Raw genomic sequence first — 8,959 nt, 5'->3', positions numbered from 1 at the left:
CAACCGCAGGATTTCGCCGGGAGCGGGTGCTAATCTGGAGAATTGCACCCGCTCCCAGCGAAATCACGGTAAAATTTCAGCGACAACCACGTCTCACAACCGTGAGGTAGGTGGTTACAGTCTGTAACAGAATTAATACGACGATCCAGCAAAAGCCTCGTGAATCCTAAGAACCCGGAGCGACCGTAATAAAGCACTCTTAGTGCCGCATTGTGCCTTTGAATGTAGGTCGTTCCCGCGTGAGCTGGACAACTAGATACTATGTGAGCTAAATGCTCGGGGTGTGCATGGCACACCCTGCAGCTATCATCGGGAATGTCTTGGCTCAAAATGTGGAGACGGTATGTTAAGGTGGAAATAACAACCTCTTTGCATGCAAAAATGAAACCCTCCGTACCAGACTTCAATCGAGGCGATCTAAGGAAAGTAAATGTTAGCTCACAAGACATTGACTGATCCTTCACATTTCTGTGGAAGATACCGTGCATCCTCTTATCGAGGAGCTGTTCATAAAAGTTTTTCTCTTGTGCTTTCTTAATCTGGCCTTTCAGGAGTGAGTACTCGAGATAGATAAGATTTGCTGCATTTTGCTCACCTCTAATACTGAAGTGAAGTTCGAGTGTTTCAGCAGCTTCCTCCGCTGCTTTGTACAGAAACGCTCATTTGCCCACTTCTTCGTGATTCCTGACCATTTCAAGAAGAGGGTCTCTTCCATTTGCAACTCTATGTGTTGCACCCAGAATAATCCTGTAGTGAAGACATTCAAGACTCAATATTCCGCGACCCCCTTGACGGCGTGGGATATACAGTAGCAGAACGGAAGTCTTAAGATGCATGCTTTTGTTCATGTGCATAACCTTTCTTGTCCCGATATCAAGGGATCTGAGCTCGTTCTTCGTCCATGAAACTACTCCAAATGAATAGAGTAGTACCGGGATGGCAAGCATGTTCGTTGCAGATACTTTGTTCCTCGCCGACAGTTCGGAAGACCAAATCTGTCGGATGAGACGTTTGTATCTGTTTCGGAGAGTATCCTTTATAGATGCCACATCCTGAATGCGGCTCTGTGGCATGCCCAGGTATGTATAAGTCTCTCCAGCGCAAAGGTGTCGTATGGCGCTTCTATCAACGAGCACAGGATCTTCAGGGATGCCATTAAGTTTTCCTCAATTCAAATAAACCTTGGCGCATTTTTCTAACCCAAATTCCATTCCAATTTCCTTAGTATATCGTTCTACAATACCTAGAGCTAGATGTAGTTGCTCTTTGTTTTTAGAATAGATCTTAAGATCGTCCATGTAAAATAAATGAGTGTCCTTGTACTTTCGATCTGCAGGTTTGCCGCACAAGTACTCGTCGGAATGGAGAAGTGCTAGAGATAGTGGCAATAATGTAAGGCAAAAGAGCAGTGGGCTCATGGTGTCGCCCTGAAAGACACCTCTCTGAAAGATGACCTTATTAGTTGTCACACGATTTTTTCCAGATGAGATAGTAAATCTGGTTTTCCGAAGCGATGATCAGACAGATGATAAGTCTATGGGAGGCCGAATCGAAAGCTTTCCGATAATCAATCCAGGCCACCGACAGGTCACGCTGGTAGAATGCTGCATCTTTGCAGACACATCTATCGATGAACAGGTTCTCCCGACATCCCGCTACGCCTTTCTTTGAGCCTCGTTGTTCATACATTTCTTGCCACACAGGTTCCATTTCCAGAACAATCCTATCATTTAGGATAGCTGTGAATATCTTATAAAGTGTGTTCAGACAAATGACTGTCCTGTAATTCTTCGGGTCAGCTAAGTTCCCTATTTTTGGCAGAAGGATTATGCGCCCTTCCACCAACCACTCCGGAATAGGCTCTTCCGACTTCAAATATGGGGTGAAAATACGGGCCAAATGCTGATGGGTTGAAGAAAACTTCTTCCATCAGAAGGTTTTGATACAATGTGGTCCCGGTGCGGAATAGTTCTTCATCCCTCCTAATACTTTTTTCACCTTCTCTGTAGTGATGGGTGGGCATTCTTTATCAGGTGTTATGGGGGCAACACATAACTCCTTGAAGCTATTAATATTTTCTGAGTCTTCGCCCAGTCTATACTGCACTTCGTAGGCTTCTCTCCAAAATATTTCGACCTCCTCTGGTTTGGATGGGTATTCGACAGTAACTGAAGGTTCTCGGAAGATTCGAAATAGGTCAGAGAGAAACAGTTGATTTTCTCTGACCCACCCCTTCCTCCGCTCTAGACTTCTCTTAGCGTCAGATAGTATCCGTATTCTCTCAACAATATGCTGCCTTATGGTCAGCAGCTATGACTTGTTAAGTGTGTGATAACGGGTCCACAGTACGCGCGCGAACTTTCGAACCTTGGCGGTAAAATTCCTGCCAGACGTGAAGTAGTCAATCACACACTGAATATGGGACGCGTACGGTCTTGCTCAGCCTATCTTTATGGCAAGTTGATGCATTCATTTTTTGGTCTTATGATCAACCGTTGGTTTCTTTTACAGTTCGCATCGGCCAAAGCTCTCCCTGCATTATACACACAATAATTGAAAGCCCAGAGGTCGGATTCTCTGGAAAAATGTCCACGAAGCTCATCATCCATTTCAGCCAGATCTTTAGGCTTGAGAGAAACCTCGGAGTTGATGTTTCTCTATTGGATGCCTGCCCGCGGTGGGTCTTAGTGTCGCCTCTCTTTCTCTGTTGCCGGCTTGTTCCAGCTGTGGTAGAGTAGGCGTTCCGCTTACACAGCCCCTTTCTCGGTGTAGACCAGCATGGTTTCGCAGCCGTTGCTGCGAAAAGTGCGATAGTTCCCATTGTCGGGAGAAAGGGGTTCATCCATCCTTGTAGAGCCCCGCATGCAAGGATAAGGCTGCGTACTATATATAAATATGTATATTGGCAATTCTATATAAATTGGGCCACCTAAATATCTCGTAAACAGGTTATTTTTTCACCAGATTCGGCACAGATTATCCTCAACATGTGTTCTTTCATCTCAAATTTTTTCAGAATTCCTTTTTTTGTTGTTGCAAAATAGCAGACGAAAATATTTCAAAAACGTGGTTTTTTACATGCTCTCCAGGTATACCATTTCTTAGGTGAAAAAAAATCAATGAAAAACCCGATATTATTATTCAATTTGATATTTTTGGTGTTTCTGGCAATAAATAAACTACTAAAATGCTAGATTTCCAAATAGCGGATTCCAAGTGGCAGCCAAAACTCCTTTTACAAAACTAATCGTATGCTTTGATTATGCGTATCCAAAAATCCCTTAAATAATTGATGTGGTATTTGTATTGTCTTTGCCTTTCTTATGAACATAAACAGTTTTAATAAGTTTACAAAATTAATTATTTATTAATTTGTTTATTGAAAAACGTAACTGAAGACGTAAAAGAACTATTCCAGATGTAACTTTTGCCATTAAATCTGATTCCGGTCCTCGGGTTGCGGATAAAGGGTCCCTGTACCAAGGGGTTATGCTGAATATGGTTACAAAAATAAATAGGCAGTCACGCACAATTGCCCAGGGGTGCTCCCGAAAGAATTAACCCCTAAGCGGAGGTGTGGAAACCGTGCCGAAACCTGAATGGCACCTGAGTGAGGTGTCTAGAACGGTGATTCTGAGATACCAGGCGAACTCTCAGAGTGCGCAGCCTCATCCTTGCATGCGGGGCTCTACGAGGATGGACGAACCCCTTTCCCTAGCTTCTCGTGGGAACAACAATGACAACACCAAACATAGTTGTAGTAAGTGCGGTTCAAACCAACAGAACGCGCAGGGCTTCCGACAATGGGTCGGCCAACAATGCCGACTAATCTAGAGATAGGGGAGTCAATGAAAATGGATTAAATGCGATGGTTCGGCGGGATCTCGCAACCTTTGGGTGGACTGAGCGACTGAATCACGACTTGCTAGAGTGCTACGATGCGATTGCGGCCCCTGAACGGGGTTACATGGCACGGCTGCATGCTCTGTGGTGCGAGAAACACCCGGAGCTATCGCACTTTTCGCAGCAACGTCTGCGAAACCATGCTGAACTACTCCGAAAAAGGGGCTGTGTAAGCAGAACGCCTACTCTACCACAGCTCGAACAAGCCGCGAACAGAGAAAGAGAGGCGATATTAAGACCAACTGCGGGCAGGCATCCAATAGAGGAAGAGCGATGCCTTATAATCCGGAAAAACATCAACACCAAGGTTTCTCTCAAGCCTAAAGATCTGGCTGAAATGTTTGACGAGCTTCGTAGACATTTTTCCGGAGAATCCGACTTCTGGGCTTTCAATTATTGTGTGTATAATGCAGCGAGAGCTTTGCCCGATGCGAACCGTAAAAAAGACCGACGGTTGATCAGAAGACCAAAAGACGAATGCATCTACTTGCCATACAGATAGGCTGGACAAGACAGTATACGTCCCGCATTCAGTGCGTGATTGACTACATCACATCTGGCAGGAATTTTACCGCCAAGGTTCGAAAGTTCGCGCGCTTATTACGGACCCGTTATCACACACTTAACAAGTCAAAGCTGCTGACCAACAGGCAGCATATTGTTCAGAGAATATGGATACTATCTAACGCTGAGAGAAGTCTAGAGCGGAGGGAGAGGTGGTTTAGAGAAAATCAACAGTTTCTCTCTGACCCATTTCGACTCTTCCAAGACCCTCCAGTTACTGTCGAACACTCAGCTAAACCAGAGGAGGTCGAAGTATTTTGGAGAGAATTCTACGAACTGCAGTATAGACAGAATGAAAATAGGCAACTTAGCTGACCCGAAGAATTACAGGCCAATCACTTGTCTGAACACACTTTATAAGATATTCACAGCTATCCTAAATGATAGGATTGTTCGGGCAATTGAACCTGTGTTGCAAGAAATCTATGAACAACGAGGCTCAAAGAACGGCGTAGCGGGATGTAGGGAGAACCTGTTCATCGATAGAAGTGTCTGCAAAGATGCAGCATTCGACCAGCGTGACCTATCGATGGCCTGGATTTATTATCGGAAAGCTTTCGATTCGACCTCCCATTGACTTATCATCTGTCTTTTGAAAATCTTAAAGGTTCATCCGCAAACAGGTGCATAGAGAGATTGATGCCGCTTTGGAAAACCAGATTTATTATCTCATCTGGAAAAAATCTTGTGACAACTAACAAGGTCACCTTTAAGAAGGGTGTCTTTCAGGGCGACACCATGAGTCCACTTCTCTTTGGCCTTACATTATTACCACTATCTTTAGCACTTCTTCATTCCGACGGGTACTTGTGCGGCAAACCTGCAGATCGAAAGTATAAGGTCACTCATCTATTTTACATCGACGATCTTAAGATATATGCTAAAAACAAAGAGCAACTACATCTAGCTCTAGGGATTGTCGAACGATATACTAAGGAAATTGGAATGGAATTTGGGTTAGACAAACGCGCCAAGGTTCATTTGAAGTGAGGAAAACTTAATGGCATCCCTGAAGTTCCTGAGCTCGTTGATAGAAACTCTATACGACACCTTTGCGCTGGAGAGACTTATACATACCTGGGTGTGCCACAGAGCCGCATTCAGGATGTGACATCTATAAAGGATACTCTCCGAAGCAGATACAAATGTTTCATCCGGCAGATTTGGTCTTTCGAACTGTCGGCGAGGAACAAAGTATGTGCAACGAACATGCTTGCCGTCCCGGTAGTACTCTATTCATTTGGAGTAGTTTCATGGACGAAGAACGAGCTCAGATCCCTTGATATCGTTACAAGAAAGGTTATGCACATGAACAAGAGCATGCATCTTAAGTCTTCCTCTCCGCGACTGTGCATCTCACGCCATCAAGGTGGTCGCGGAATATTGAGTCTTGAATGTCTTCACAACAGGATTATTCTCAGGATTATATCTCGAGTACTCACTCCTGAAAGCCCAGATTAAGAAAGCACAAGAGAAAAACTTTCGTGAATAGCTCCTCGATAAGAGGATGCATGGTATCTTTCACAGAAATGTGAAAGATCAGTCAATCTCTTGTGAGCTAACGTTTGCTTTCCTTAAGTCGCGCGGATTGAAGTCTGGTACGGAGGGTTTCATTTTTACATGCCAAGACGGTGTCATTTCCACCTTGACATACCGTCGCCACATTTTGAACCAAGGCATTCCAGATGATAGCTGCAGGGCGTGCCATGCACACCCCGAGCATTTAGCTTACATACTATCTAGTTGCACAACTCACGCGGGAACGACCTACATTCAAAGGCACAATGCGGCACTAAGAGTGCTTTATTACCATCTCTGTCAGTCTCACGGCATTAACCTTAATATCGACCCTCTAAATGCTCCTAGGGAAATCGAATAAATTGTCGAGAATGGGAAGTTCCGCATATACTGGAACTTTATATTCTCGACAATAGTTTCTGTTGCTCACTCGAGGCCGACATGTTTCGTCTTGACTTCGAGAATCTAACCATGTTCGTTATCGTAAGAGAATTTCAACGATTTTACCCGGAATATTCCGTTAAACTAATCGTCCTAATCATCGGCGCTCTTGTAGGTGCCAAGGTTTCACTTGCTAATGGCCTAAAAAGCATCCCTGCGTGTCAACAATTTGCTAAAACACTTACGGGAAAAATGCAGAAGGCGGTAGTCCTTTGTTCGCTCCGTGTTCCTAGGGTGCACAAGGCTTTTGCTGGATCGTCGTATTGATTCCGTTACAGACTGTAACCACCTATCTCACGGTCGTGAGACGTGGTTGTGGCTGAAATTTTACCGCCATTTTGCTGGGAGCGGCTGCAATTTTCCAGATAAGCACCCATTCCCGGCGAAATCCAAAAAATTATTGAGTTAATTTGTTCCATTATACACATTTGTATGAAATTTAATAAAATATTGAATTAAGAATATTATATTCTCATGATATGTAACTAAGACTCTAACAAAATGTTTCTGGATCCAAGTAAATTTATATACTTATTTTGGCCACTATTTTAATTAAAACGATATCCATGTTCTTGAGACGAGAAGATGAATCTAATCAGCGAAGAAATAATTTCTCTTAGAATAATGCTTGAATATTTTCCCTCAAATAATTATTAATTTGAAACAAATGTCAGATTTATTTCGAAGATACCTATGTTATTAAGATAGAAACACATCAGTGTTTTCAACATAAGGACTGTAGATTTGATACAATAGACATCGCACACATACTATAAAAATTAAAATTGGTCTAAGTTAATTTACTTCTTACTGTACAAGTATGTTATTAAATAGAATGATCGACAAGTTGTCATGGTATGAAGTTGGTTCTCTTCGCCGCTAAAAATTATTTTGAAATTTAATAATATTGATAAAATTTAAAACATTGGTGGACATAATAAATTTTGTTTATGCAAATGTAGATAGGAGTTTGCAACTTTGATAAACTACTAACTTTAGGCTGACACACAAATCAAATCAATCATAAAACTATGAAAAAAATTATGAGTTTATTGCTTCGGTGACTTTCAGGTGGTAATAATTTAAAATTTCTAAATCGATTTGAAAAAAGTGTTTTTAATTTTGAAATAATCATGCAAGACTCAAAAGTCATCTTATTTCTAAAATTATTAAAAGGTTATGAATGTACTGCATCTATAATTTTTTCGTTCATTATTTGTATGTATTAATCTACTTAAAATTAAACCATTTCGAATTTGTTTAACCGTGAAACATTTTTGTGAATCGGAAAATGACTGGCAATTTTTTTTCTCGATTAAAACGGCCACCCTGAAATTATTTTTGTGTAGTGTTCAAAGTAACAAAAAATCATCCAAATTTGAAAATAACAATAAATATTCCTGCTAAATACAGGAATTCTTCATTCAATAAAAAAAAATATTTGTTTGGATTTGGCTAGATTAAAATTTATTTTTAAAGGTTAAAAATGTTGTTATGTGAATCTTATTTAATTTAAATTAGAGCCGGAAGACATAGTTGTATTTTGTTTAGACACAATATTCGTGTTCGATATTAGCAGTTGGAAAATCACAAAAATGGCCAAAATTCATGAAAGTTATAAGTAAAAAAATAGTTTTGAAAATATAAAATGACCATGTGTTATTTTAAATCTAAACTAAATAAGTTTTGGGCAACAGATTTTTTAACTTTAAATTAATTTGGTCTTGATGAAAAACAAATTCCTTTATTAAGCAGAAATTTTAAAAATAATTTTTAATTTTATATTCTTACTTGCTATCTGAAATAGTTAATATCTTGTTTTATATGTTAAGTTTATTAATTGGCAATGCGATGCTTCCCGCGTACTGTAGCGTGCATATAATGTTGCTGTTTTAAGTAATTAAGTATAGATTTAGGTTTTTTTGAATAAAATTAGCAAAATTAAGTGTTTCAGTCAAAGAATTCATTAATCGTATAAAATGTCTTGAACTACAAATGGTTAAAATTTAAGCAATCACCCATATACTTACATAATTCTTTTTTATTATGTAAATAATAAAAAATAAATATATGACTGCATAAAACAAAGTTATAAGCTTTAAAAATTGCTTAAAAATACAATTAGTACATTTGCTTGATAATTTAAAAACATTTATGCGTTTTTAAAGAAAAATACGAGGGTAGTTCAATAAGTCCTTAGAATGACCAACATATGGCGCGCGAATCGCTCCAAATCATCTGTTTTCAGTCAGCACCACTCCAGACTAGATATATGGTGCAGTCACAGTCCACATCTTCTGAGTTTACGTGTTTTTATAACCAATTGAAAAAAAAAATTGTTCGTTAAGAAAAATTGAAAAAAACGAGTTCAGAGCGGTAATCAAACATTTTCCTTTACAGGCTTTAACTCCATATGAGATAAAAAATGAAATTGACTCAGTTCATGGCACATCTGCCCCTGCCTTAGCAACGGTTTATAACTGGGTAAATGAATTTAAGCGTGGTCGTACATCAATAAGTGACGAACCACGTT

The sequence above is a fragment of the Belonocnema kinseyi genome, chromosome 4 (genome assembly GCF_010883055.1).
Source record: "Belonocnema kinseyi isolate 2016_QV_RU_SX_M_011 chromosome 4, B_treatae_v1, whole genome shotgun sequence".
In the NCBI taxonomy this organism is placed as follows: Eukaryota; Metazoa; Arthropoda; class Insecta; order Hymenoptera; family Cynipidae; genus Belonocnema; species Belonocnema kinseyi.
This window is presented reverse-complemented; position numbering follows the sequence as displayed.